The sequence below is a fragment of the Macaca fascicularis genome, chromosome 7 (genome assembly GCF_037993035.2).
Source record: "Macaca fascicularis isolate 582-1 chromosome 7, T2T-MFA8v1.1".
In the NCBI taxonomy this organism is placed as follows: domain Eukaryota; kingdom Metazoa; phylum Chordata; class Mammalia; order Primates; family Cercopithecidae; genus Macaca; species Macaca fascicularis.
Genome location: NC_088381.1, coordinates 23,728,457 through 23,747,345, shown reverse-complemented (window position 1 = coordinate 23,747,345; position 18,889 = coordinate 23,728,457). Strand labels below are relative to the sequence as shown.

The window sequence follows — 18,889 nt, the reverse complement described above, 5'->3', positions numbered from 1 at the left end:
CTATAAGGTCCTAGATCACAGCTAGTCCACTGGTTTTGTTTGTTTGTTTCTTTGTTTTTGAGACAGAGTCTCACTCTGTCACGCAGGCTGGAGTGCAGTGGTGTGATCTTAGCTCACTGCAACCTCCGCCTCCTGGGCTCAAGCGATTCTCCTGCCTCAGCCACCCTAGTAGCTGGGATTACAGGCATGTACCATCATGCCCGGCTAATTTTTGTATTTTTAGTAGAGATGAGGTTTCATCATGTTGACCAGGTTGGTCTTGAACCCCTGACCTCAGGTGATCCACCCGCCTCAGCCTCCTAAAATGCTAGGATTACAGGCATGAGCCACCGCACCCGGCCTAGTCCGCTTATTTAACTGAAGTTTCAGAACTTGGTAATTGTTATTAAGCATCCAAGCGATAAAGCTGCTCAACTTTGGTAATAACACTGAGGTTCCCCAGTTCAAAAAGCCAAAGTAAGCCAAAATTCTCCAAGAGAAGTGACAGGATGCCCAGAATTTGGAGGCCACTGTTATCTCTTACTCAACTCTGTAATTATTAGGGAGTCAGACACATGAATGGTTGTCATGTCTGACATTCTACATTGTAAATCAATGGAATAATATAATACAACTCTTAAGTATCTGAGAGCTAAGTCTTCCAAAAAACTGCAGAAGACTCCCATTGTCATTAAAATTTTAATCATTTAGAATTCATATCTCTAGAATATATTAGGTATACCTCTGTTGTCTTAGGCAAATCACAGCAAACAGAATTTAACCATTCTGTGTAATTTAATGTAATCATTACAAATATTTATTATTCCAGCACATATAAACAGTGGTGCCTTCTGGGCACTTTGGGGTAAACTGGGCTTTCTATAGGACAGGGAATGACCGCAAATGCTGGGATTTCCTAATCCCACAGGCATCTGTCTTTCATTGCTTTTGAGGGTTTTCTTCATAAATGTTTTTCTCATTTGTTTCCTGATAATGAGATACACTGCGTTTTTGGATAATAGCTATTGTCTTTCCTGTAGAGTTTTTAATTTTTTTGCTTCTAAGTTGATAAAGCTTAGAATATGGGGAACTGAGCATCTTTTTTGATTTAAGAATAAATAAGAATGAATTGTCTCTGATTCTCATTGGGCTGATATTTTGACAACTATTTTTGGGTTCTACTGGGTTTATGGCTATGTTTAAGTAATGATGCTTCAGCTGGCTGACTACCATGTATTTACAAGGTACTGTGAATTTTTTGGAGCAATGTCATTACTGTGAACCACTTGCTTCTCATATTAACTCTGTCATTATTTTATGTATCTTATAGATTTGAACCTGAGGTGAGGAGGTCCACATCCCCATAGTCAATGGAGGGGACTAAAAATCCTTCCCTTGCCTATGACCCTCAAGTCTGACACAGTTCCCAGCTCATTACACTCTGCAAACATTCTGGGTCATTAAAAACTAGTTGACCCCACAAGGTCTGATAATCTCACAAATGGTAAAGTGACTGATGGCATTTTTTGAGTTAGACTATTTCTTCTCATATATTTAGAATCAAATATGACACACATGTACACAGACTAGAAGGTTGGGAACTAGAAGAAACTAAGCACTGTCAAATGAGACAAAGAAAAAAAAACAGTATTTACGGATTTATAGAAGATACATAGATAGATAGATAGATAGATAGATAGATAGATAGATAGATAGATAGATAAAAAAGCAAATAGGAGTATGTTTATCAGTGATGACTATTATAGTTCCACTGTCAGCTGAAGTGAATATTAAATATAATTCCTAAGTAATTCATGTAAAATCATATTTTCTTAAACTTTACGATACTCTGTGGGCTTCTATACATTTTTATGAGCATGACTGCCATTTAATGGATGACAATTGTTTTTGTTTTTTTTTTACTTTTGCTATATAGGAGAAACAATATATGCAAAATTCATATTTTCATTCCAGCATTTTTTGCTTTATTTTTCTAGATTGTCAGAACGTTTTCTCCCTTCTTACAACCCAAACCCTAATCACGCTTCAGGATTCAGCTGAATTTAAATAACCCACATGAAATACCTTCCATGATTCCCACAGAACTTTCTCGTCTCCCTTTTCTCCTCATTCCTCCAATACCTCAGGCCTCACTCTCTTATTAGTCGTTTCAGGTCTAACAGCCCTTGACCTAGTTAGATGATACATTTCTCAGACTAAAGACTGGATCTTGTATTTCTAGTGTAGTTTTTCTACTTGCAGTTAGCAAAGGTCTAGTTATATAATATGTGGTCAAGTAACAACTGAATAAATATGAAAGTCAGTAGATTGATAACATTAAAATTAACTAAGTTAAACCTATTTGTACATTTTAGAGATGAGAAATAGATGTCAGATTGCCTCTGTGCTGGCTATTCTTCATTTGGCCACCTCCACACACTCAGACCTCTTTTCTCCCTCTCTGTCCTGCTATGTGCCTTGTAAGGAAATCCACTCACAAGGAGACTGCCATAGTAGGCAGAATAACAGCCCCCAAAAGATGTCCATGCCCTGATTCTCAGAATGGCAAAAGCGACTTTGCAGATGTGATTAGAGTTAAGAACATTGAGTTAGAGAGATTATTCTAGATTATCTGGGTGAACCCAAGGTACTTACATGAAATCTTAAAAGTAGAGAACGTCTCCCAGCTGTGGTCAGAGAAAGAGACGTAATGATGGGAGAAGGGTCAGAAGACTCAACTCTATTGCATTACTGGCTACAAAGATGGAGGAAGGGACCATGTGTCAAGGAATGTAAGTAGTTTCCAGAAGCTGGAAAAGCAAGGAAATGGATTCTTCTCTGGAATCATCAGAAAGGAATGCAACCCTGTTGGACACCTTGGCTATCACTATGTTGAATTTCTAGTTTACAAACATATAAGATAATAGGAGGATTTCTTCCCTGATCCATCCCTCCTTCCTTTGGCCCCGTACCGTAGGCTGTACTTGTGTCCCTCATGCTTTAGCTCCCACTGGCTGAATCTTCCTCTTTCATGCATCCAGCCCCAACTAGGCTCTAAAAACCCTATGTTTTCTCTCTTCACCCCTTCACTCTTAGAGACACCCATGGCTAATTGCTTGTTTCTGGAAGCATCTCTATCCCTTGATTATTCACTTAATGCAGGCAACACCTCTGGTGGTAGTCACTCACTATATATCTTTTATTTTAACAGTCTCGGGTAAATTTGTTCTCTGCTAGGACCCAGAATAGGGCAGCCTTGTTTATTTAAAGTATTTTGAAAGGTTGCTAAAATTAGTTCATGTATACTTGAGAGAGGAGCATATAGCCGAAAGACAGGGGAAAGGTCGTGAGAAACCATCTGACCCCCGAAAGAAGCTTCAGAGTCTTATGACTTTTCCATTCCCACGAAGCATGTTTATGATTTCTTTTAATTCTGTGATGTCCCTGTGTCCTTATCCTCTCCACTCACACCATTCCACTACTGCTATCTGTACACAAATATTTTTTCTCTTGATGGATATTTACTCTCTGTGTTTGCAATTTCTTATGCTGAGAATCCTCTCTCACCTTTTTGTATTTAATGTTCAGGATACAAACAGATCTCTGAAAACAAGAGGATCAAAATTTCAGAATAAGCATGACAAAGATCACCAATTTGTCCACACCAAACTATATTCCATGTTTAACATGCAGAAAATTGGCAGGTTCATGAAAGAGACTGTGAATAATAAAATGGACACATAACAGCAGAACACCTTCCTTACTAGTACAGATGCTCTAGATCATACTGTGCTGCAGCCAGAAGCTGACACTCACAAACAACTATATTCTGGCCCCATCTGAGAGTTCGGACTTGCTTCTCAAACAACACCTACTTCTTCCTCACTGTGCCCATAGATCAGAGAACACAAGAATGGATGGTGTTGAGGGACCATCTCTTCCAGTGCCTTCACTTCATAACTGAGGACAGTAAAGCCCATCAGTGTGGCTACTATTAAAAAGGCTACGGAGAAAAGGGAACACTTATACGCTGTTGGAGGGAAGGTACATTAGCTCAGCCACTGTAGAAAGCAGCTTGGAGATTTCTCAAAGAACTTAAGACATAACTACCATTTGTCCCAGAAACGCAATTTTTGAGTATATACCAAAAGAAAAATAAATTACTCCACAAAAAGACACATGCACTTGTATATTCATTGCAGCACTATACACATTCACAAAAACATGGAATTAACCTAGGTGCCCATCCATATCGGATTGGATAAAGAAAATGTGGTATGTATATACCACGGAATACCACACAGCCATTGAAAAAAACAAAATCATGTCCTTTGCAGCAACATGGATAGAGCTGGAGGCTATTATCCTAAGCGAATTATTGCAGAAACAGAAAACCAAATTTTGCACGTTCTCTTTTATAAGTGGGAGCTAAACTTTGGGTACTCATGGACATAAAGATGGCAACAACAGATACCGGAACTACTGACAGGGTCAGGTTTCTTGGGCATTTAAACATGACACCATCACTTAACTGTACAAACCTGGACAAGTAAGTTTACTTCTCTGTGCCTAAGTTTTCACACATCTGTATAATGAAAGTAATAGTACTATTCATCACAACATTGTTCTGAGGATTAAATGAGATCATATCTGTAAGGTGCTTTATAACATGTGCTTATAATCAAGAAATCGATTGAGGATATTAGAATGAAAACTAAGCTTATACATTTTGATGCATGATTAATCCTTAGCAACCCTGAAGAAAAGATACTCTTCTTTGCAGATGATGAAACAGAGACTCAGAGAGTTTAATTAATTTGGCCTAAGTCACAAAGTTCTCGCTCAACGGAAAAGATTCAAATCCAGATCTACCTGATTCTAAAGTCCATGCCACTCATACTCATCCATGCTGTGACCTTTTTATTCTGAGCACGAAGTTCCTCAGCTCTTCTTACGGCCCTTCCCGATGTTCAGTCCGTGCCCCCAAGGTTCATTTTCCTTAGGTTACTGTTGACTCTTCTCTCTCCTTCATTTAAATATGCTATCTAAACTAGCACAACCACATACTCTCCAACCTTTTCTCTGCCTTATTTTTATTTATACCACTTATCACTACCTGATTATCATATTATATATTTAGTTTATTTTCCACCTTCCCCACTGAGATTGTAAACTCCACGCAAGGACTGTTGTCAAATTTTGTCCATGGCTATATCCATAGCATGTAGAATGCAGCCTAGAACATGGTAGGTGCTCAACAATCATTTTCATGAAAAATAAATGAATGAGCAGATGAATGAAATTCTGTCCTTCTACAAGTACTGGGCAAGTGCACTCAACAAGAACACTCAACATATCTATTGCTTTCTTTTCCCAAGAAAGCACCATTTGCTAGAGCTTAAAACTCACACACCAGAGATCTCTGCTTTATTATGCTCTGCCATTTAAAATCATTTTCCATATCAAAGCATTGTACACAGAGCAGTAAAAACACTTTCTGCCACTTTTTCTTATTTCCTGGTGTGTCTTAAATCCTAATTATTATTGTCGGTTTTATATCGAACAAAATAATACTGACTTGAATTTGCCTAATGAAAACTTCCATTTCTTCCTACCACATAACTATTCAAGTTAAAATCAATACTCCCCTAAGGGCTGGGTCCCGATAAAATCATTACAAGGCATTTTTTTTTTTTCAATTTCTGCATGGTATTATGAAAAACAAAGTCAAATTGCCCCAATTCTTGCCTCCTGGGCTCTTAAAATTTAACACAGATAATGATGATGTAAGAAGTTATATTGGTATACAAATAACCATTTCATGGGTTGATGCTATGAGATGCAAGGAGATTTTGAGAGTGAAGTCTAGGTATGCAACAATGGACTTTCCTAGTCTAGGTTTTACTGTTTGCTATTTCTTCTACTTTGAATCCTCTTCCACCTTTTGTACTCAAATTGTATTTCTCACTGGCTGGCTTCTCAAATTCCAAACCCACTCAGGTTTGGAGATTCCAATTTCTCAGGCAGCCCACAAAGCAATAGTGCTCAGTAGAGCTTTGTGAATGTACATAAGTGGTTGTGTGTATTTTCAGGATGCTGAACATACACATGGTGAAGTTTCAAGAATGTAATATAGAGCTAGTACATCCTCAAACTGTGATCCACAGCTGTTTAATAATAGGGGTTAACCTCAGTTCTCTAAGAAATGTTTACATAGTAGGTATACATCTCTACTATGCACAGCATATTCACCTAGTTGTACTAAAATATAATGTATTCTCCTGTCAATGATAGTCACTTCTATGGTTTAAAATTTCCAGATTTTGTATAATGATCAGGGGTTGCTTTTGTAATTGGAAATAATATTATTTAAAAAGAGATATATTTCCAATCCTGCATAGAGTTGACCATAATGATACCAATAACATTTTCTCCTTCAAACCCCTGAGAAAACTATCATTAGTTTGCAGTTTAACGCAATATCTGTTTTTTTGCAGATTTAACAAAACTTCCAGCCTGACCCCCAAGTTTTCATAAATATGCATATGCCCTATGGCTCCTTCTTCATCACATACCAACCCTAAGTCATCAGAATGAAGTTTTACTTGATTGAGCCTGACCCGGGTCTACAAAGTATTATGCAGAACACAAAGGAACAACTGGGAGGAAAATTCAGATTAAGCAGCTCAGCTTTGAGGATCCTGTGGCTGTTCTGCATTTAAAACCTTGGTAAAGTAGCTACTGGCAGTAATTTAAGATAATCAGGCAAAAATGGGTTGATATCTCAAAATAGCCAAGTGCATGTTTTTTAAAAAAAGTATTAAAAGTAATTGTGGTTTTTGCCATTAAAAGCCATTACCACAATTACTTTTGTACCAACTAATAGTAATCCCTTATAAATATGAAGTACCTAATCTGAGATAGCCCCTGATTCAGGGCATTGTAATGGATTATCTGTTATAGTCAGAACACTGTAAAAAAGAAATTATCTTTATTCCATGTTAAAGGTGGGTTTCAAATTCCAGAGTCATCAAGGGACTTGTCCGAGACCACACAGTCCTAAATAACAAAACTGGAATTCACACCCCTGACTGCCTTACTCCAGACTCACGTTCCTTCCTTTACACAAAGCTGGTACAGATTGGGTAATCCTGACGCTGCCAGGAAACTCAAAGGACAAGGGCCAGAAATACAGGGAGGGAAATTCATGTGTTATACAGACTTTTCTATCCAACCTGCCCCTACATTCAGCTAGGTAAATTCTTTTAGATTCAGGAACCTACTGGGGAAATGTGTAATCAGGCAGAACTAGAAAGTCCACAGGAGCCAGACACATATTTGGCAAGCAGTGTTTTGTTTCACAGGTTGATTTTTAAGAAGTTCTTTTTTTCCATCATTTCCTTCTTCCCTCCCTCCGTGACTTCCTACCTCTTTTTCTCTTCTCTCTGCCTGTTAGTTTGACAACCTAAGTTAAGCTCCACTCTGGGTCATGTATGCATTATTTCTCCTCAATGTACTTGGCCTTAGAATGTATTTGAAACCAGAATGCATGGAAATCAGCTAGGGGAGAGAAAGGGGAAGAGGAGATGAAGAGAACAAACCCTACTGTGGCTCCAAGCAAACAAAATCAAGCTTCCAGAATTAAAAAAAACAAAAACAAAACAACAACAACGACAAAAATATGTCGCATTCTGTACCACATAGGTGGTGACCACTTACACACAGGCCTGAAAATGCGAACAGCTGTACCTTGCCTTCTTTTGATGTCAGTCGTTTCCTTTGTGAAATTCAGGGACAGACTCTGATTTCCAAGCCCCAAGTTTAACACTCTGTGGTTCTTACGGTGTCTCCTAGAGTTAAATGGAATATTGAATAGTAAGAGGGAAAATACACTTCAATAGAGTCATGTAACTCTAGAAAAATTTTGTAAATACACATTTTGGGTTACACATTGTTTTATTTAAGTCTAGATAACAGTGCCATTTGCATTCTAATCTTTCTAATCTCAGCTTGGTTCCTTCCTAGCTAGGCAATAGATGAAGCTCTCATTCTTTTTGGTGTTTTAATTTCCTCAGTGGTTAAGCAAGGATGACACATCTAACCTGCCTTTCAGAATGTCTGGATGGACACTATAGCAAAACCTTTTTAGAATGTTTTGGCTTAAAAGACTTCTCTCTGAACCATATATATGTTTTAATACACTATTTTCCCCAAACAGTCATCAGTAGGATTTACAAAGAAAATATATTCATACAATGGGGTTAATTTCTCTAGATCCTTGGATGATCTCAAACTGTTTGGCCTTGACTAATCAATGAATTTGAATTTTTGGCAAATACCAATCATTATGTACATGATTCAAATATTTGCCCCTTTCTGCATAGTCAAGGCAATCTAATTTTAACTAATTGTAAGAAAATAAATGTTAATATTCAACAGCATTAGAGTACTGTTTTGTTGCACTAAAATTCCTCTAGTGACATAAGATATCAAGATGCAAAAATTCCATGGAGATCCCAATGCATGATGTATAAAATCATATTGAGACTAAATGCTGAAGTTGGAAATGATCTTAAAAAGGAAATCTCATGAAAAGCCTTGATTTTATAGATGAAGAAAGGAGGAAAATAAAATTTCCTAAGCAACCAGAGGTACTGTACTAAGTGCTTTACTGCACCAGTGTATTCAGTCTTCATCATCGCTCCATTACAGTTCCTTCATTTTACCTAAAAATAACCTGAAAGCCAGGGAAGTAAAATAATTTACTCATCCTCAGTGATATGATTATGATTAAACTCCAGATTCTGTATCAGAGGTCCTCGTTCAGAGATCAAGCCAAAAACCTATAAGTCTACTTGAGCCTAAATCCTATATTCAGTAGCAAAATGCCAGCAAGCTGACCAACACATTTTTCTTTTTGAGAGAAACAATTCATGGCAGAAAGCTGGTACATGGACAACCAGGGAATGGTAAGACCACTTGGGTGCCTCTCTTTTAGGATGACCAATTACTGTATGTATAGAACAGGCTTCTTCCAACTACTGAGATCCAAATTGATAATAATTATGTTATACAAATAAAAGCTCAAATTTATTGAATATTTATGATATATCAAGGACTTCTAAAATGTCATTTTATACCGTCACATAATTTTTAAACATAATTACCACCCCATTTACAGAAGATGTAACTGAAGCTTAGTTGGGTAGACAACAACAACAATAATACAAATTACTTGTATAGAATTTACAATGAGACAGGAACTAAGTCCTTGATTACATATTACTCATATGTTACACATACAACTTCTGTAATCAGCACAACTACCCTATAAGGCAAGTATTAGTATTATACCCATCTACCATACGGGAAACTGATATACAGGGAGCTCTAGAATCGCACAATGCAACGGTAACAGAGCCAGCCAGGCTCTTATGCACTGCTCTACACTCAGTATGATGGAGACAGCCAGTGGACACAGAAGGATTTGAACCTAAGACTTGGACTCCGAAGCCCATATTCTTTCCAGGTCTTCATGTTTCTCAACCCTGTCTGCTCTTTAGAATAATATGGGAAACATTTGGGAAGTAGGATTTCCATTAAAGCAGTTGTCCCCAACCTTTTTGGCACCAGGGACTGGTTTCATAGAAGACAATTTTTCCACAGACCATGAAAAAGTTGCGGGGTTGGGGGATGGTTTTGGAATTATTCAAGTGCATTACATTTACTGTGCACTTTATTTATATTTTCATAACATTGCAATATATAATGAAATAATTATAAACTCACCATAATGTAGAATAAGTGGGAGCTCTGAGCTTGTTTTCCTGCAACTAAATGGTCCCATCTGGGGGTGATGGGAGATGGTGACAGGTCATCAGGCATTAGATTCTCATAAGGAGCCCACAACCTTGATCCCTTGCATGTGCAGTTCACAATAGGGTCCATGCTCCTACAAGACTCTAATGTCACATCTTACCTGACAGGAGGCAGAGCTCAGGCAGTAATGCGGGCAATGGGGAGTGACTGTAAATACAGATGAATCTTCACTAGCTCCTTGACCTCTGCTTACCTTCTGCTATGTGGACACGTACCTGGTCTGTGGCCCAGTAACAGTCCATGGCCTGTGGCTTAAGGATCCCTATATTGAAGAATGTGATCATTTTCTCATGTATGCAAACTGAAGGAGGTTTCAGTTGAGTTGCATATTTATTCCTAAGTGTCAATGATTCCTAAAAGAGGAGAGGAGTACCTTCCCTGTTGCTTGAAATGGAATTTTTCATCTTGATTCTTCAGATGACTTGTCGGCCACTCTGAGGCAGGCTCTAGACCCATTTCCACTGGTCCCAGCCTAAGCATGGCTGCCAGCAAACTCAGGCCGGAAAATCTACATGGGTTCTGCAAAAATGCCTTTGTGACCTAGATTATTTTTTTGTCTAAATATCCCTTAACTTTTCACTTTGACAATCATGTATTGAAATTCAACTATGGGCAAAATACTGTGCCAGGCAGTCTTGGGAACACAGATTCCTTGGTCCCAAGGAAAGCACAATCTATTGGAGAAAATATAAATATTGGCAGCTAAATATAATTCCTATTATAGTACCAAGGAGCCCTTTTGGCTCTGCATCTAAGTTTAAGTTTCTGCAATCTGTGAGAAAGTTAGAATGGGTTCAGGTATACTCTAGGGGGGGCAGGGGGTCAAATCAAGGCACATGAAGGTGAAATATGGGGCCTTACAATGTGTTTCACTTTCATAAATGAGTTTGGGCAACTCTGTGTGCTTTTAGTGTACCCTGGAGGATTAGGTAGATCATTATTGTTGTTGTTGCTATTTTATTCTCCAATGACAAGTTTACAGCATCTTCTCTTCAGTGGTTTGTGTCCCTGAGAGCAAAATAAACTCAACATTTTCTTCCTGCAACCTCTCATGAATATTAATGATGTCTTTATTTATTGTTTGGTAAAATATGACAAAAATAAAAACGCACTACAGCGAAAAAGAACATGTATATACCAAAAATATCTAGCTACTGTCAGAATACTTGTGTCATCATCATTATCAATAAATGCACACTTGACAAGGATACTCCACACACTGTACCATCCCACACTTCCCTGTAACCACTGACCTTTCTTAAAGCGTGCTGCTAGTTCTTTGGTTGCTACTTGTGGAACTCCCATTAATTTTAAAGTTGCATAGTTTTGTTGTGCTTAAGTTACAAACACGGAGTTCAGTGACAATGGGCCAAAGAGATTCGTAACAGCAGTCTTCCAGAAACAGACTTTGAGGGCCTCAGAATCTTCCCTCAAAGATTTTTGTACTCAGAGGCTCAAATATGTAAAACAAACAATTAAAATGGTCATAGTTAAAAGGGGGTGTAGAGTCCTACCTATACAGACCTACTCTCACACCCTAAAGCAGTCCAAAGCAACTTTGCAGAGCCCTTTGAATTCTACACATCACACTTGCAAAGCCACTGATCCAATCCATTTCATAGATGAAGACCCAGCCTACCAAGCCAATTCAAGTAGCTAAGGCCACTGAGTTAGAGGCAGAGTTGAAACTAACACTCCTATCCCTTCAGTCATAGTCCAGGGATCACTGTACACTACTTCTTGCCTCTCTACACAGTGCAATTTGAGAGAAGAATAAGTGAAAAAAAATAGCAGAAGCATTTATCACAGCAGTCTCATTTCCAATGTGGCAAAATAGAATTCCTCTGGGGTTTGTCAGACAATCCTAAAATCACAGTGTGATCATTTAAGTGGAATAAATATTGCATATTGGACCAATAAAGTAAAATGGCCAGCCTCAAGATGTCTTACCCATGTTCTTAGACCTGTAATAGAACTTATAAAAGTCCTTATATGGAATTTCATTAGTTCTGGCAGTCTAAAATAAGTATGACCACAGTGAGAACTTGACCAGGATTCTGTATAGTACCGTTAGACTTATTTCTAGTTCAACCTTACTCCTATTGGTGGTGTTAATTTTACCGAATGCCATTGAATAACTCTGATAAACCTTGTTCAAGAACACAAAATTCTAAAAGTCGGTGATAGTCTTGTTGTGTATGTGTCCATTTGATTCAATAGAACATAAGCATTATCCAGCAGGAGGATGCAATGTCATTATCACTTGTCTGCAACCCAGGCCTAAACAAATCACTTCAGAAATTACATGACAAATTAAGCTTCAGAGAGCCTTAGAGGCTATACATAGAATTAGTGATTTGAACTATATCTTGAATCCCTGTCCAGTGCTATTTGCCCGAGTTGCTTGATAATCTATGTCCTTCCCCTTCCTAAAAGAAATGTTAGCTGATATCCAAGATAGGCAAATAATTCCTCAGCATTTTCTTATTCCCTTTTATAGAAAGTAATTGACCCTTAGCCTAACCACACCTATAGTTGAATTTTCTCCATATAAGATGCACTCAACCAATTATTCTTTCTGATAACCTCTAGCAACAGTACGATTCATCTGAAGACAGTCAGAATTATTTACTCATGATTTTATTCATTCTTTATGTTAGCAGGTTAACAAAAAACCCCTCTTACACAGTATGGTAGAAGAAAATAAACTGATAATATACATCCCCATTGTTACCATTTTAAAACTGCTGTATAAATTTAGGACTTGGTTTTTAATTGCATTATTACTGATATTGGTTACACAAAATGCCATGAGTCATAATATTAAATACTTAGAATTCCATTATATTAGACTCTGGAAAAATATGGCGACATGGGGCTAGAGAGAACACTACATGAATCCTCTTTCTTCTGGCCAGACTAAACATGCCCAGTAGGTGTGATCCATTTATCAAGCTATCCAGGAAAGGGGAGATCTTGTTCTTCGATAATCAATTCCCAGACATTATAGAAAATGGCAGATTAAAAGACTGTAAGAACATGATCCTCCCTGAAAATAACTTGAAAAATCTGGCCAAAACTGTCGGAATCAACCTTTTCAGAACTCTGGAATCTAACCAAAAGATTGATGCAATCCAGGTAACATTTTTAACACAAGCATGCAAACTAAAAACGGGCTAACTCTCTGTAAGAAGCATTAATTTGTGTTTTGATTTACCCTAGTCCTATCCCTTGCTACCCAGCTCAACAGCAGCCTTGAAAATAACAGTCATCATTCCAGGTACCACTATCTGAGGGAGTAGAATGTAACAAAGTAACAAAGAATTCTTATGTAGTAATGATTCCCTGGAAGACCTACTCAAAAGGCCAGTATTTATCCAACCTGACTGGGAAATTGCCTAGTACTAAAGCTGTTACCCGAGGGAACATTGTCAAAAGCATTTACAAGCATAAATCCTAAGGGAAAAGAACAAATCTGGAGGTATCACATTACCTGACATCAAATTATACTACAAAGTTATAGTAACCAAAACAGCATGGTACTGGCATAAAGGTAGATACACAGATCAATGGAACAAAATAGAGAGCTCAGAAATAAAAACAAATACTTACAACAAAGCTTGGAGAAAGAACACCCAATTCAATAAATGGTGCTGGGAAAATTGAATAGCCACATGTAGAAGAATGAAACTGGTTTCTGATCTCTCACCATCTATAAAACTCAACTGAAGATGGATCAAAGACTTAAATCTAAGACCCAAAAGCATAAAAATTTTAGCATAAAACCTAGGGAAAGCACTTCTGGACACTGGCGTAGGCAAAGAGTTTATTACTAAGACCCCAAAAGCAAATATGACATAATAAAAAAATTAACAGAACCTAATTAAACTAAAAAGCTACATAATAAAATCATCAGAATAAACAGACAACTCACAAAATGTGAGGAAATATTTGCAAATTATGTATCTGACAAAGGACTAATATCCAGAATCTACAAGAAACTCAAATAAGTCAGCAAGAAAAAAACAATCCCATAAAAAGTGTGCAAATTACATGAATAGACATTTCTCAAAAGATACACAAATGGCTAACAAACATGAGAAAACATGTACAACATCACTAATCAGGGAAATGCAATTAAAACCACAATGAGACACCACCTTATCCCAGTCAGAATGGTCATTATTAAAAAGTCAAAAAACAGTAGATGTTGGGTGGATGTGGTGAAAAGGGAACACGTACACATTGCTGGTGGGAATGTAAATTAGTCTGATCTCTATGGAAAACAGTTTGGAGTTTTCTCAAAGAACTAAAAGTAGATCTGTCATTCAATTTGTCAATCTCACTACTGGGTATCTACCCAAAGGAAAATAAGTCATTATATCAAAAATGCACCTGCACATGAATGTTTATGTCAGCACAATTCACAATTGCAAAGATATGGAGCCAACCTAAGTGTCCATCAACTGATGAGTGGATAAATAAAATGTGATAATATATATACCATGGAATACTAATCAGCCACAAACAGAATGAACTAATGTCTTTTGCAGCGACTTGGATGGAGCTGGAGGCCATTATTCCAAGTGAAGTAATGCAGGAATGAACAATCAAATACTGTATGTTCTCACTTATAAGTCGGAGCTAAGCTATGGGTATGCAAAGTCACACAGAGTGGTATAATGGACATTGGAGACTGAGGAGGGGAAGGGTGAAAGAGGACTGAGGAATGAAAAGATTACACATTGAGTACAATGTACACTGCTCAAGCAGCAAGTATACTAGAATCTCAGGCTTCACCACTACACAATTCATCCATGTAACCAAAAACCACGTGTATCCCAAAAGCTACTGAAACATTGTATGTTGTAATAATATATATATTTATATGTATATATAACATTTACAAGCATAAATGCATTAGCCTCTGTCTCAGACTTTACATCCTGGTTTCACAGAGCCTAGAAGTCTGCCAGAGGTGATTGCTTTGGGTCTTCTTAGATCTTTCCTGAGCTTGTGAACAGTCTTGGGAGTCCATTTGACCATGGAGATCCCAGAAATATGTCAGACATTTTCAAAACTCTTCTTCTCAAAACATCTCATTCCCAGCCTTTCCTCCCAAGAGTTTTGGTTGGTATATTGTTTGTCCCAACTGTTATCCATTTTCTCAGGCAGCAGACACTAGAAAAGGCCTAGAAACTTTCCCTGCAAGATCAGGGACACAGCAAGAATTTCCTCTCTCACCACTTATATTCAACATTGTACTGAAGTTCCTAGCTAACGCAATAAGATAAGAAAAGGAAATAAAATCCAGGCAGATTGAAAAAGAAGAGGTAAAAGTATCTGTCTGTGAATGACTTTATCTTATATATACAGACAATCCCCAAAACTCCATAAAGTTGATAGAGCTAAAAAATAAATAAATTCAATAAAGTTGTAGGATACAAAATCAACATATGAAATCAGCTGCTTTTCTATAAGCTAACAACAAATTATTTGAAAAGCAAATTAAGAAAATGATCCCATTTACAATAGTATCAAAAAGAATAAAACATTCAGGAACAAATTTAACTAATGAAGTAAAAGATTTAAATACTGAAAATTACAAAAAAAGTTGTAGAAATAAATTAAAGAAATGGAAAGACATCCCACATTCATACACACTGGAAGACTCAATATCATTAAGATGGCCTCACTCCCCAAATTGACAGATACCATGCAATCATTATTGAAATGCTAATTGCTGGTTTGCATAAACTGACAATCTAATTCTAAAATTCATACGAAAATTCAAAAGATCCCAAATAGCTAAAATGATCTTGAAAAGAAAGAATAAGTTTAAAGGACTTATATTTCTTGATTTCAAAACTTATTGCGAAAGTACAGTAATCAAAATACTGTGATACAGGCATAAAAATAGACACAGAGATCAGTGGAAGAGAGCCCAAAAGTAAACCCATGCCTATGATCAACTGATTTTCAATGAAATACGTCAAGACCATTTAACTGAGAAAGAATAATCTTTTCAACAAATGGTGGTGGAACAACTGGATATTCACATGCAAAACTTTGAATATGGACCCCAGCCTCAAACATACACAAAAATTAACTCAAAATTGATTAATTACCTAAATGCAAAAGCTGAGAGCATAATAAAATTCTTAGAAGGAAATTCAGGTAGAAATATTTATGACATTAGATCAACCAATGGTTTCTTAAATATGACACCAAACGTACAAGCAGCAAACAAAAACATTACCGATTTTAACTTCATGATAATTAACTTGTGTGTGTGTGTGTCCAAGAACACTATAAAAGTAAAAAGACAACCCACATAATGGAAGAAAATATCTGCATTTCATATATCTGATAATGGTCTAGTATCCAAAATATATAAATAGCCCTTACAGCTCAACAATAATCATACTAAAAACCTAATTTAAAAATGTGCAAAGAATTTGAACAGTCATTTTTTCAAACAAAGGATATGAATGGAAAATAAGCACATGAAAAGTTGTTCAATCTTCAAGTCAGCAATAATGTGAAAAAAATAAATATTAAAAAATGCTCAAAATGATTATTCATTAGAGAAATGCCAATTAAAGCCATAATGAAACACCATTTTATATTCACTAGCTTGGCTGTAATAAAACACACACACACACACACACACACACACACACACACAACCCATAGAATAACAAGTGCTAGAGAAGATGTGGAGAAATTCTAGGTCTCATACCTTGCTGATGGGAATGGTAACTGCTACGGCTACTGTCGAAAACACTTTGACGGTTCCTCAAAAATTTCAACATGGAGTTACCATATGACCCAGCAATTCCACTCCCAGGTATATAAAAACCAAGATAACCATTCACACAAAAAATTCACCACAAATGTTTATTACAGCACTATTCATTGTTGCCAAATGGCGGAAACAACCTAAATGTTTATTGACTGATGAATGAACAATATGTGGCATATCCTTACGGTGGAATATTATGCTGTCATACGAGAGACTGAAGTATTGATCATGCTGCAATATGGAAAAACTTTCAAAACACCATGTTAATTGAAAGTAGCCAGACACCAAAGACTACATATTCTATGATTCCATTTAAATAAAATCTCCAAAAAAGGAAACTCTCTAGAGACACTAAGTAGATTAGTGGTTTACAGGGGCTGAAAGGAGAAGGAAATTGACTACTCACAGGTATGGGAGTTATTTGGGGGTGATGGGAATGTTCTAGAATTAGACAGTGGTGATGTTCACACAATATTTTGAATGTACTAAAAACCACTGAATTATTCATACTTTAAAATGGTTAAAATGATAAATTTTATGTTATGTGAATTTTATGTTAAAAGAAAGAATCAATTTTCAAAGAGAGTTTACAATTTCTGTTTAGCCTATGGATTACCCTCGGAAGATTTTTTAGAAACAATGAAAGCAGGGTAAGAATTAGAAAATATTTCTTCTCCTAATTGCCATCTCCTGAAGGGATAAACTGCTGGGGCACAGTTTTATGTAATAAGAAATAGAAGAATTGTCCTACGTAAGAAACAAAAGTAATTATGAATTAGATATATAGAATCTTAGTAAATGGCCAATTCTGGAAAGTAGAAGCAACAAATTTCATTTCCTCAAATATGTGTGTGTATTTAAAAAGCATCCCTGCCTCGAAAGAGTGGGAGTAATGGCAATGAAAAGTGGATTTTAGTGAAGGCAATGCATACATCAAATGGGGCGTGCTCTTTGGGTAGTGGCCTGCAGGAATAGCAAGTAATAGCAGAGATCTGAAAGATTAAGAAAGAGGAATGGATGAAGAGACAACTGTTTAGAAGCTAAAGAATCAAGAAAGTAGATATGAAAAGCTGGTCAGAGCAACCTGTTTAGGTGTGTTGAAAATAAAATTTTAGGATCAGTCAAGACAATGCTAGTCCAGGCTCATTTGTGTGAGTGAGAGAGAGGATAAGAGAACTGTCTGCCGAAGGATTTCAATGGCTAAACTCAACATTCAAACCAAATAAAATAGAAAAAGAGAAGGGAGAAAAGAGGAAAGCAGAGGAGGAAGGGAACAAGGGAGATGAAGATGAGGAGGAAGAGGGGAGTAGGAGACAAATGGCCAGACCTTTCCTTTTCAACATACTACTTGGCAAAAGTGAAAAAACAAGGCCTTAGATTGTGAGGACAAAGACAAACGGGAGGAAAGGGGTAAAAAGTAAAACAAAGGAAAGTCCTGTTAAAGTCTCACTAGTGACTAAGATTTATTTGTATCAAGTTCATTTCAGCAGTGTGATCATTACCTACACATCCATTATCTGTATTTTATATATAAAAACATAGGCAACCATTGGTTTTCCCAGTGGTTCTTTAAGAGTGCATCAGAACCACCTGTAGGGCTTGTTAAAACCTAGATTGTCGGCCTCACCTCTAGTGTTTCTCAGGCAGTTTCTCATCCCTTTCTCAGGAATGTGGCCTAAGAACATGCATATCTTACAAGTTATCAGGTGTGGCTGACAGTTGCTGGCCAAGGGACTGATGACACTTGGAGAACCACTGACTTAGAAAGCAGAGTATAAAGGAAGAAATCCTGGTGACCTGTGACTTCAATGTCTATTGAAGGATGGATGAGACAAAGAAGGCAGAGTAAGAGTCAGCTGTTTATAGGGCACCTACCACTTGTGTTAGGTACTGGGGATGGGAGACAGAAGGAAACACAGGCAAACCGTTACTCTGACAGAACTGACACTATAGTGATGTTTATGCATTTATATGTCAGTTATTGGTGGTGCTTTCTTGTTTGAATTCTACAGGCTAATTTTTCTTCTATGTAACCATGGAAATCTAGCATTCATGAAAAGTATTTGTATATTCAAGATACACAATTTTACATAGATTATATTCTGTATAAGGAAAATAAAACTTATGTTACAATAAATTTTATTAAATGAGAGTGTGAGGATTACACAGGCAAAAGCTGGAGCAGATTAATTAAAAATCCTGGCAGACCTGTGCTTCATAGGTTAA

The 18,889-nt window shown here is 37.0% G+C and overlaps 1 protein-coding gene across 14 annotated transcripts in view; it reads right to left on the bottom strand.

Annotated features, from left to right (window-relative positions):
• Positions 1-18,889, bottom strand: part of SEMA6D (semaphorin 6D) — a 589,994-nt gene that overhangs the window by 524,581 nt on the left and 46,524 nt on the right. For 12 of the 14 annotated variants that reach the window (XM_073998456.1, XM_073998473.1, XM_065547891.1 and 9 more), the window contains exon 2: positions 7,729-7,829. The exons of the other annotated variants lie outside the window; for them this stretch is intronic. The gene's annotated coding sequence lies outside the window, so the exon portion shown is untranslated. The remainder of the gene's footprint in view (positions 1-7,728; positions 7,830-18,889) is intronic. 14 annotated transcript variants of the gene reach the window in all.